The sequence below is a fragment of the Mus caroli genome, chromosome 6 (genome assembly GCF_900094665.2).
Source record: "Mus caroli chromosome 6, CAROLI_EIJ_v1.1, whole genome shotgun sequence".
In the NCBI taxonomy this organism is placed as follows: domain Eukaryota; kingdom Metazoa; phylum Chordata; class Mammalia; order Rodentia; family Muridae; genus Mus; species Mus caroli.
In genome coordinates, this window is record NC_034575.1 from 84522018 (window position 1) to 84534607 (window position 12590).

The window sequence follows — 12590 nt, forward strand, 5'->3', positions numbered from 1 at the left end:
CACACACACACACACTCACACACATACACACACACACATATATATGTATCAGTGACCAGCCTCCCTCAGCAGCTGTCTAGAAGTTGTAGAAGTTGCCAGGGTCTCTGCTAGAAGTAGTATATGGTAGGAGCCCTTTGGCTTCTCTGAGAAAAAGGTCAATGGTGTCCGCACAGAGGATCTGCCTGCAGAAGAGAACCATGGAGTTTGCTCAAGCAGTGCACAAGGAGAAAGAGGCTCTATTATGCGCAGCAAATGATACTTCACAGGTCATCTACAGTGAGAACAGTGTCATTACAGAGATGCCCACTGAAGTGCACCACTTCAAACTTACCAGAACCATGCACTTAATGTGCATACCTGGCAAGGGAAAATTAGGAGCCTAGGGCTCCAAGACAGCAGGGCAGAACTTTCTCTTTATATCCACTGTCAGTATACCTGAATTGCCAAACATCTCCACATATTACCTAACAACCTAACAGTTACAAACAAACCCACTTTGGACGGGTCTCTTTTCTATTACTACTTTTTCTACTACTTTTTTCTTCTTTTGATCAAGAGAGAAACATATTTATCCTCCTAGAGTCTGTGGTGACATTAACAGACAGTGAGCAATGGCTTCAGTGGCCTGCTGCTATCCACAGTACAATTTGGGCACCATTGCCCAGGAAAGAAAGTCCTTAGGTGTTGAGTCCCCTGTGCTGCCTGCCTGCATTCTCTTCCTTATTCCTTATGCATCTCTGAATTTGAAAACCCTAGACTAAGAGTCCTGAGGCCTCTTTCCTGCNCCCACCCCAGCTGTGAAGCAGCAGTGAGTGGTTCTCCAATAAGAAAGACCCTTCAAAGGAGACACTTCCAAACCCCTTGTGCTGGTTGCTGCCAAGTTTTACTTCCAGTTTATGTCAAGGCTTCTTGTTTTGGTTTGGTTCTCTCCTAAGTTGAAATGGAGGCTCGAAGTCTCCCTGGAGAATGGAGGACCATGGCTGGAAACACAAAAAGAGTTCAGAATGCCCACTGCTTGCCAGGAGCATGTGATCTGCTCCAAAGAATGTCGGCACAGGCTGTGGGTCGAGATGGGAGGACAGAAAACAAACAGACAAACTCAGAAAGCTCTCCACATACAGAAAGGGGTTTGGGAATGGGAACAATGAAAGCTATTCTCCCAAGTATTTTATCCTTCATCTGAAGTACAAGGGCTGTGGCACTGGATGGACAACGCACAGCTCCACAGGAAACCCTGGAGACCCTTTTCGAGGAAGCCAGCCACACACCCACTCACGCCCAGGCTAAGTCCCTGTGTCACCTTCCAAAAGACAAGGTCATTCNGCCATGCATCCCAGTGCCATGTCCTGAAGCAGCCCTGAAGCAACGAGAGCTCTATGCTTCTTACCAAAGGATACTGTCACCCCAAACCTCCAAATTCCTGAATTTAAGCCAATGATCCAGGATAAGCCTCCAAGAGAGAAGGGTGTCCACGTATTTCCTCTTGTGTGCTTCACTGGTAAAACCTGGCCCTCTGTTGTGGTTACCCCCAAACACGCAGAACAAAGAGCTATACTCTGACTTGTTCCTTTTTAAGTCACATCTGATTTTTAGAGGCCAGTGTTGTTTGCTAGAGTCAAGCAACATTTCGCAGGCTGCAGTAGTTCTGGATCTGGGGTTTTGCACTCTACTAAAGGCAGCAGAAGAAGCGTCTCCACGATGTTCTAAATACATAAGATTTTATTTATCCTATCTAAAAGCAAGATACGGGATGAAGGGGGCTTCTCCCCACACTGCATCACAGTCACCGTGTACAACGAAAAAAACGCATGGCATGCCTCAAGTATTATCATGTGGGTAAAGCAGGTGGGTGAGCTCTGGCTGTCTGTGTGTGGAGGGGATAAGGGGAACCTTATAGGGCACACAGGCTCAGCCCAGTATTCAAGTCCTTTTAAACTTGCCACTTTATACATATATTGCACATACTTATTTACTGTGTATGTATATGTGTGTTTGCACACAAGCCATCCATAGCACACATCTGGAGGTTAGAGCACAATGAGGGAGTCAGGTGTCTCCAGACACCATGTGCATCCTAGGGCTCTCACCCAGGCTCCGTGGCAGGCACCTTTACCTGCTAAGCCATCTCTTTGCTGCCTCAGTTTGTCTTTTTAAGGCTTGGTCTCACCACAACAATTCTGATCAGCTAGCTCAGTGAGTACTTTTCAACAACAATAAAATGTCCACCCAAACAATGTGAGTAAAGAGGGAAAAAACATAAATAACCTGAGTATCAGGTCTTCTCCATGCTCAGTATTACACAAGCATCAGATAGAAGGTGTTTCCCCTCCCACCTGCTTTGTTGGCTAAAATCTGGCACCTAACTTCAAATATGAATCTCAAACAATAAGTTTTTTATCTAACTGCAAAAAAAAAAAAAAGGTATAAATGTTTAGAAAGATCCTCTTGGCCCTGATAAGACAGTAACCTACCACCTTGCTGACTCAAGTGTGCTTACATATTAATTGCCTTAGATCCTACGCCCACCCCTGCTGAACTGGCTAAACTCAGAGCAAATTCGATAACCCAGCAGCCTCAATGCCTCACCAAGATAACTTTGCATGTTTAATTTAAAAGTACCGATCGCTTTTAAATAAAATGCTAACGCAAGCCTGCCTTCTGCCTGAGCCATAGCTTGTTATATCTGACACTAGGCTGGGACTAAGCAAGCTCCCACAAGGAGGGAAACAGCCTGCCATCTCTCTTCCACATGACATCTGTTCCCCTGAACCCAAACTTTTAAAACATGGCCCTTTAGGTTAATTTCCCTGATACAGAGACAGTGAGATCTAGCCATAGATATTCAAATATTATCTACTCCAATTGTATCTTATTAGCAAGAAGCACACAGCCCTGTAGCCAGTGTGAATGCCTGTGCTATTCCAGTGCAACTGACCCAAGGCATTTTTTCCTTTCCCTTTAGTGACCGTGCTCCATGTTTGACCCCTCAAATTTATTTTAAGTAGTTTTACAAACAGTTTCCTCTCTCCCTTCCTCCTGATGCAGGCAGCAGCTCACATTTCTGCACACAGAACATATTTTGTCCACCTTGGGAGGAGACACAGCTTCAGTACAATCTGCATCATTCCAGAAACTAAAACAGTATTNGACTTTTATTTCAAAAGGACACTTAAAAATTAAAGCTGTGACTCCCACCCTATCTAGCATGTAAAAACAAGCATCTTACTTGCCTGTGTTCCAGCAAAAATGCCTAGAAATATATGTAAAATCCTAGCTTCCCTGCTCAGCTGCACACCACAATAATCACACAACCAAATATCCAAAGCGTGTACGACAGAACTACCAGGATACAATAACACGTACAGTACCAAGAGGGACTGGTGAATGATAATGCTGTTACAAGCAGAGAGGAGTCGTGGGTCTGCCATACAACAGCAAGGTTTTGACAGCCCAAGGAAAAAAGTCCATCTGAATTCTGTTAGAACTATAGAGATTCGACATGAATTTCTGAACCAATGATCTACACATGCCATTTTGTCCTTAGATTTCAACTTCTACCCATTCTTTGTTTCCACAAAGAAATTTCATTTAGAAACTTCACCATATACCAAGTTTGGAGCTAAACACATAGCAGGAAATTTGGCTGTCGTCTAGGAATTCCAGGCTGGTGTGGATTGCTAGGGAGGCGAAACTGCAGTTCTCAGCACCAGGGTCCAGGCTACTCATCCCAACAACTTCCAGTTTCACTTTGTGCGATGGGAGTCTTTTCAGGAAAGTGTCATTCATTGTGGGGAAATAAAATGACTTGTATATTTTAAATCTCCTCCAAAAAGACAAATGCTTTGAGATGATTTAAAAAGCCATGCCTCCAAAATGATAAAACCTTCGTGGGGAAGACCTGCCCACGAGTCTGGACTCCAGGACTGCGTTGGAGCAGCTTCAGTGGCTGCACTGCATTTTGCTCAGTTTCTCCTGTATGATTGTGTACACACTAGCTCGCAGTCTGTGCTGCCCTTTCATACCTTAGCTCTCCCTGAAACCTAAATGTATATATATACCTGTCTTGTAAGACAAATTGACAAAAAAATATGCCTTTCTAATTGTAAAGACACTTTAAACCCACTGACTTTCTGCCCTGTTTAAGCAAGTGGCAGATTGCAAGAGTGAAGCGCGTGGGAGGTTCTCCAGAAGCTGATGAACTGATAGGAGCTCCTGCCATCCCTAAAACATTCCTTACCATCTCATTGTCAAAAACCTTCACAGACATGCAAATGTGGGCAACTGAAAGTCATCAAGACCTTTAAAACCCCCATAAAGATTTGATGCTTTGTGATAGTTAAAAGCTTTAAAATTCATCTTTTATATTTGGTGCATCTGGACATGAGTACGCCCCCCAAATCAACAGCAACCTGGAGGAGGGGACATTCCCTAATTGAAGCAGCCTTTTAGAAAAATATCCCAAAGCTTTATGAAACCCTCACCCTCACCAGACTTACAAACACTGGCCTACTTTAGGCTCTTCTATATTAAGCTATTAAGGGCTTCTAAAAACCTGGTTTTAAAATAGCAAATCAAGAGAAAAATAGATTTCCAAAATTTGTTCATATAAATTCATTTATAAGTCTGTCTATAAGAATGACCCATGGTTCAGTGCACTCATTTATACTACAGGAAAAAACTTACAGGGTTTTGGAGAAACACTTCCATGCTTATAGCTGGCGATGGGCAGTCCCAGGAGGCTGGAAAGCCTTATCATAGTAATGAAAAGAGCAGCAGGGGCTGCAATTATGTTTACTCCCCGAATACTGTATACTAGATATATGTCTTCTCATCCTCAAAATGGTTCTTTCTTGATTTTGAAGACGGAAGTTGAAGCCCAAAGAAGTTAGTAGTCGACTTCAGACCATACAACAAACACTGAAATCAGGACTCAAATTCCATTTCCCTGGCTCTTGGCCTCAAGCCTGTCAACTCCACCAGCTGCCTTTATGTTTCTCTGTGCTGTTCTGTGGAATCTCTTCCTTGGTGTCAGATGTACGTTTTTTAAGAAAGACTCTGTTCCTTGCATCACACATTTCCATGACCAGAGCCTATAGGCTTCCAAACAACACAGGTCATGGATCCCTGCAGATTGGCCTCTCCAGAGACCAAGCACTGCTTTTCACACACCAACAGTCCATGTGTCTCTTCGTCCTTCTGTTACATCACCTTCGCNACCACGGCCTTCCTCTAAACTCCAACCACACTGGTGAATTGAAGTAATGTTAATTTAGTCTCAAGCAGAGACAAGCCTGTGTATATTATACATGGCATCAAACACTGCTTATCTAGCACGCCTCCCACCAAAGGACAAGAAGAGTTTCTGACAAGATTTATTTTTATATGTATACTCTGATAGGATTTTAAAACCAAATTATACCTATCATAAATTTACTGATTTAGATAAGCTCTATGTACAGCTTCACTTGTGGGATTCTACACACACACACACACACACACACACACGTAATTATTCTCCCATTTTGAAGAAAACTTGAGGTTGAGAGCTTAGCTCTGTTAAGTAAGCACAGTAAGAGCAGAGCAAGGAAGGGCACAGACCTGGGTCAGTGCCAAGGCTAAACTGTGTGTCCCACCAGGAGCTCCCAACTGATACAGTTTCCCTCCCTCCTGAAAGACCTGGCAAGCTTCCCTCTGCAGAAGGCGTTTCTCCAAACGGGACCATGTCTTTTCCTTCGGGCTTTCCAGAGCCTGCATATGCTGGGCTGGCAGAGCTCATATACCTGGGACTCATTAAATGGCAAGCAACTTTGAATTTGATCAATTCTTCCAGAGAGCCTCCACCTGGCCCAGAAGCCCAGGCCTACTTTACCCAGAGGTAAAGCCCATCCACATCCAGCCTCCCCCAAAGCTCACCAACCCTGACATCACCCTGTAACCATGCACTGTCCTGGCNACTCCACAAGGAACTGCAAAACCACACTCCAAAAGCAACACGCAGCACTTTGTACAAGCCAAGGCAGAACAGGGCGAGCACCTGGCATGGCCCTTGAAAGCCACGATATATGCTGGAAAGGAGATACAAGACCACACAAAACACCCCAGCATCAGGGAATCTCCAGACTATGACACTGAGTTCCCTGGGACTAGCTTAGACAAAAGCAGGGTCTCTGTAGGGCAGCAGGAAAAGAGGGAGGAAAGGGTAAGCAGGAGAGATGCAGGAGACTAGAGAGAGAGGAAAAGGAGAGGAGGAGAAAAAGAGTGGATGCCAACCTCAGATGGGAAAAAGCAGATGTGTTCTCTATCCTGTTCCATCACCAGGGAAAGCCGGGAAGTATTCCCCCTTCCTCTTCCTCACCTTAAAAAAATAAGAATTTTATTTCCTTCTCTGAAACATCATTCTTGCATAAATTAAATGTTCTTTCCTGATGCCAGCAGTGCTGAGGGAAAGAATGTCTGACTGTCCCAAGGACCCTAAAAGGCAGCTATATCCTGATGCTAAACCCTGCAGGCCTCCAACCCCCAGGGACAGGGCCCGAGAGGTCGGCATCCATTTACTGGTATCCCAGTTGCTACTGCAACTCTCACNTACACCCAGGGTATGTCCCCTCATCTGGTAAAGAAAGCAAGATTAGGGAAGGCTCATTTATGTGATCACAGGATGGCTTGCCCAACATTCCCACTTAAGGTCTTTGGGCTTCATGTGCATAATTTGATATAATTCACTGTCTATACACCTCTTAGCTCCTTATGAAGATCTAGAAGTAGACCTGTCTTCCCTACCCTCCTAACAGGTTGCAATGCTTAAGGCACAACATGCAAAGCTTATGGAGTGGGACAAACACAAGAAAGTCGACTGACCTCAAGACCCAAACAGAAAACTGTTTCAAAATTTCACAATCTATTTGTTGATCAAAACACAAGAGGGAACCACAAGCAATGCTTACAGAGGGAACTCTAGTATAAGAGTCATCAGAACAATGACTCTATCTACATCCCAGACAGAACAGCACCCAGACCATTCTCTCACAGATACACTCTACCTCTGTCAGCATGTGTCTCTGGTGCACCCACATATTGCTTGTTGCAGGGGTCTCACTCATTTTGCTCCATTCTGAGCAGACAGAGACTGAACAAACACACAGCCTAGCTGAAAGTGACCACCTAGAACATGGGTCTCATTCCTAATTGCTAGCCCTACTACGGAAGTGAAAGGACAAAGCCACCCAGAGCCACACAAAAACAACTTCTCACCCCTTACAAATGAGCTTCTTTTGTAAACAAAAGGCTCTAGCATTTTTCAAAAATTCTGTTCCTAGAAAAAAATGTTTGGTGAGCCTCTTTTNCAAACCTGATGCAGCAAAACCTTTCTTTCAGACTCAGACCCAACTAGAAGTCATGTGGGTCACAGGAAAACCTGTGAGTGGCCACCCACTAACACTGCACTCAGTGCTGTCACATTCACATTTAAACTAGAAGTCATAGATCAATTAAAGACCACAGGGGATGTCATATCCCTCCCCAACTACTTATGTGGCACCACTCTTACAGACACACTCCCTTTGGATTACATAAGACTAGAAAAAGACGTCTGATTCTATACAGGGCTCAGCCTGGAACTGCCTATCTCCTTGATTGCTNTCAGGGGACTGAAGTGGTGGACAGCCCTTTGCATCTGGGTCTCACTATGCTTTGTTGTGAGATGATCAAGGCATCAAGTAAATGAGCAATATGGGAAGACCTGGCTTGTCTCCAGTCAAAAATGCTATCCTTGTCTCTATCCTTCTGTCTTATGGCACCCACTACTCCTGACACTCATGCTGGTCAAGCCTCGGCTCTGTGCATGAGCTTTAAGAGCATGCTCCTGATACAGTCCGTCCTATGCAAGACAACTGCCTCCACCTGGGGTGCACGGGCAGCTCAAAAGCCCAGGTGGTTCCCATGGGGATGCCAAGACAAGCTATGGCCATCCTATGCCTTTCCTCCTTTTGTTTCCTCAAGCTGCCATCTGTAGCATTTCATCAGTGAGTGACACCAATATCCTAAAAACACCTGAGATCAGGAGGTGACTGAGGACAGGAAGGGGCTCCCAGTTCTGTAGCAGCTGAGATCTGGTGGGGGCAAGAACTGCATTCCAGCATGTGTCCTGCTGGTCCGAAAGTTTCAGCAGAAGAGTACCATGGAAGAACTGAAAACGGGACAGTCCTTATTTTAAAAAAAAAGGCATAGTCAATCAATCACGGGGAACACCAGGATGCAAGGAAGCCACCTTACGGGGGGAAAGGCAGAATAAAAGAAATAGGGTGGACTGCTGACGTACACACCTTCAAACGCTTCTAAAGTTAAGGCAGATAATCTTTACATTGATGTGAAAAGGGGAGAAAATACATTTGACCTCTTGCTCCTAACAAAAATCTGCCCATCTGGTTTTTAATTAGGAAGCCGTTGTTTTGCTTCTGTGACACTGTGTAACCTCTACTAGTGTTGTACAAGACTTGCAACCATATTTTCATTGATTTAAAAAAAATTAAAAATAAACATTGAAAGAAACAATATTTTTCTTTTTAGGAAAAAGAAGGCTAACAAGCAGCAAAGTTTTGAAGGGGTTGTGTATTTAAAGGCATATATGAGAACTCATCACAACCTTGACTTACAGTTTATTTTGTCTTGACTACATCTGAGGTCATTCTAACTCTGCTGACCTGTGAACCAGCACATGATCGCCCGTCNGAGACTGCGAGCAAACACTGCCCTCTTGTGCACCAACAGCTCTAATCAGCACAGGGTGTGTCTACCCACACCTAGTGGACTGAGTACTGAGTAGAGCTGGGTCTCCCAGCCTAGGGACTTGTCAGGAAAAGGACGACACACATCTGTTACCAGAGTGTTTGCTGCACATCCCCAGATTGCCTTCTGAGGCAGATTTTGTGATAAGAAGAAGGAAGCTCCAACTGGAGAAATCAGACCTAATGCAATAGATTCTCATGGTTCCTAGAAAACACTCATTCTTCAAAAAGCTGCTGGTCATCATGGCAACTTTTATTATGCACTTTAAAAAACTTNGAGAAATGATTGATGAGCTTGCAATAATAAGTAAGTAGCACTTCCATTTAGGGAAGGAAACCCATCAGGTTCCAGAGGAGAACAAGAATCCCTCAGGTTACAGTTGCTCTAGTGACTCCCCCAAAGCAGACACAATCACTTCCTGGAGACCAAGCTGGAATCTCAAGAAAGCTCTGAAGTCAGTTGCTATTCCCCTGTTTTAAGGAAAGGGAACTAGGGATGTGGCTCAGCGGCGGGGTGTTTGTCAGTTCCTAGGTTCAATTCCCAATACGGCAACAAAATATAACACAAAGAACTTAAGCAAAGGGCAGAAGACACCTGCAGGAATTTAAAGCCAGTAGTAACTCCTGCTGAGCAGCAAGCTCAGGGGAACGGGCTTCTCTGAAGTCAGTTTGCAGCTCTGTTCCAAACCACCAATCATCAGAACGGCAGCACCCACTCTCCCAGCTCACGGGCACAGCTGGGAGACCAAACCATAGTAACCTCAGTTCTCCTGAAAAGGCAAAATCTGTCCCTCCCTGACCCTGTGTGTTATCTGTCACCCAGGACATCCTGCAGGAGGGGTGGTGGGGAACATCAAGGGCAGTATGCTCAAGGAGACTGACTAGCAAAGTATGGCCAGCTCCGTGACTGGATGGATGCCTTACTTGACATCTCTACTGTCCACTCAGGACTGCTATCTTCCCACCCTGTGACTGGAGCCTGAGATGCCAGTGTGCCACTGGTCACACTACAGAACAGTGAAACTGGCTAACTACTGCCATGCCAGAATTGCCTGCCAACCCTATTTCCACCTCAGCCCATTGCTCTACTACAGGAAAGTAGTACAGAGCGTTCACCTAGTACACAGGAGGCCTGAGATTCGATTCTCCAATACTACAATAAAAACATTAAGAATTTAAGAAAAGGGTAGGAAACACCCACATGAATCTGAGGCCTGGTAACAGAAACAGGCAGGACTAAGGACACATAAAAGCCAGTAAAGAAAACCTGGTATGGGCCGGGCGTGGTGGNGCACGCCTTTAATCCCAGCACTCGGGAGGCAGAGGCAGGCAGATTTCTGAGTTCGAGGCCAGCTGGGCTACAGAGTGAGTTCCAGGACAGCCACGACTACACAGAGAAACCCTATCTCGAAAAGCCAAAAAAAAGAAAAAAGAAAACCTGGTATGGCCAACCACCTGTAGAGGGCTAGTGTGAATGTCTCTCTGTGTCCATGGATCACAATATACCATTGCTTGTNCTCCAGTAAAACCAGGGCTAACAGAGTCCAAGTGTGCATATCTGTCCAAAGATAGCCATGACTGCCTGCCACCCCCTCTCCCCATTACAGACCAGCCCAAGCTGCCCTCCTCAGAGCCACTGCAGGCGCTGCTCCTCTGGCATGTAGTATCCATCCCCAACTCACCAGTCACAGGCCCCAAACTTTTCCAGAATTTACTTTCAATCCTACTGCCTCAGGAAGGTGTAAGGGAGATACCCCAAAGCCAACAGTCCTGTACTGTCCTTAGTACTGACCATAACACACAATCTTTATGGTTTTGTTACTTCCTAATACCTGCCTCCCACCTGTCTGGGAGGCTAGGGTAACTTCTGCCTTCCTTGCATGCAGATCTCTTAGGGACTGCTAAATGAACTTGATAACATGATGATGAAACTCCTTCTGTGTCATCAAACTTACAGAATAAGGTCACCTAGCCCTACCTTTAGGATATTAAGAAGCCCCAGGAAAGAAATAAANCCAAGAAGTCAGGCAAGGAGTTTTTGCAGCATGCAAGCCTGCTTCAAATGACAATGACAAGTAAGGTCTGGTCTCAATCACCATACATTCATGAAACCAGCAGCAAAGCCCACAAGGACTTTGTGCTAGTACCATCACAGTCACATCAAGAGAAAACAAACAAGTAGTGGAGGGTGAACTGGCTAACTGGTAGAGGAGAGAGAGGCAGGATGGAACAAGCATCAGCAAGTCTTGAACATTGACAGGGCAGAGCAGCACCAGAGCTCTTCCCCAGACTTGAGGAGTCTTGCTGACCCCGGGAAATTCATTAGTATGTGGTCTTTCACAGTGATCAGTTGAATCTCATATTCACTGCTGACTTCCCAGGTTCCTAAGAACTTAGCACTCTGGGATCTTACATTCAGCAGGCTTGCTTATCAGAGCAAATCAGTTTTTTGGCCATGGTGTCAGACAGGACGTGACAGAGCTGAGGTTGCCCACCAGACAGCTGGAGGCCTCTCTCTCCTTCACCAGCATCAGCCATGGGCTTGCATTATGCTCATTTCCCCATCCATGAGCTCTGGGGCAAGTTTAAAAGTTCCCCTCCTGCCTCAGAATCAGGTCTGAATTAATACCCTTCCTCAAAAGAAGGCCAGNAGCAAAGTGAAAACAGACATACTAGACAATGCCCTTTGAAAGCCTCAGCAGGGACAGAGGGTGACAATGCAGCCAGTGGCTCTGAAAGAAACCTTAAGGTTAAAGGTTCACAAAGGCATAAGAATTACCAAAGTACAAGTTTGTTCAAATTTCCTCCTGCAGATTTAAACAACTAGGGTCAAGCTGAAGATTGCTGGCAAAACCCTGAGATGACGCAGCCCTTTTGAACTGCATAGAGAAAGGAAAATACACAGCCTGGGAGGGATCTACACTATAGCTTTTAAAACTGTTCTTGAAAGNGTCACCCCTGTTAACTCAAAATCAGCCTGCTGAAGGATGTTTGAATACTGGTTCTCTTAAAAAAAAAAAATGACAGGGGTGCTGGGCCCTCGCTGTGTGCGGCGAGCCACACTGAGGTCGCCGTGTTCTCGGCATTAGTGTGCTGACCCTCTGTGGGCNGTGAAATTAACCATCAGCATGGCAGAAATCTGCTATGAGTTAAACTACTTTGCTACGCAAAGTGGCCTGAAAATGAAAAGTGAGGATTGAATTTCCATTGAAAGATTAACTTGTCTAACCTCGAGGCAGGCTTCCTCCACTGTTGAACTTTGGGCAGTCCCTTAAAGCATCACAAGAGTAGGACTGCTTGGTGCAAGCAGTAGGAAATGACCTCTTCTTCATCCATCCATCCATCCATCCATCCATCCATCCATCATTCATTCATTCATTCATTCATTCAATAGCTCCTGAGTGTCTACACGTATGCATTAGTTATTCAAACTGGGCCAAGTCCTAGCCTATCTCCTTAGAGACCAAGTTAAAAGATAATAGACCCAGCCCTCAGGTTTACCCACTAAATACAAAATGAGTGAGATGGAAAAATTAAATCCCTAAGAGTATTCACAGGGTGCAGGAAATCATAAATGAAGTTACCTAGTCCAGCCTGGGAGGGAGACAAGGAGGTTCCCCAAAAAGCGCTTGTTAGCCGGGCTTGGTGGCACACGCCTTTAATCCCAGCACTTGGGAGGCAGAGGCAGGAGGATTTCTGAGTTCGAGGTCAGCCTGGTCTACAGAGTGAGTTCCAGGACAGCCAGGGCTACATAGAGAAACCCTGTCTCAAAAAACAAAACAAAAGCCAGGCGTGGTGGCGCACGCC

General features: G+C 45.2%; 1 protein-coding gene across 2 annotated transcripts in view; it reads right to left on the reverse strand.

Annotated features, from left to right (window-relative positions):
- Eefsec (eukaryotic elongation factor, selenocysteine-tRNA specific) overlaps positions 1 to 12590 on the reverse strand; it is a 191882-nt gene that overhangs the window by 167708 nt on the left and 11584 nt on the right. The window lies entirely within an intron of this gene.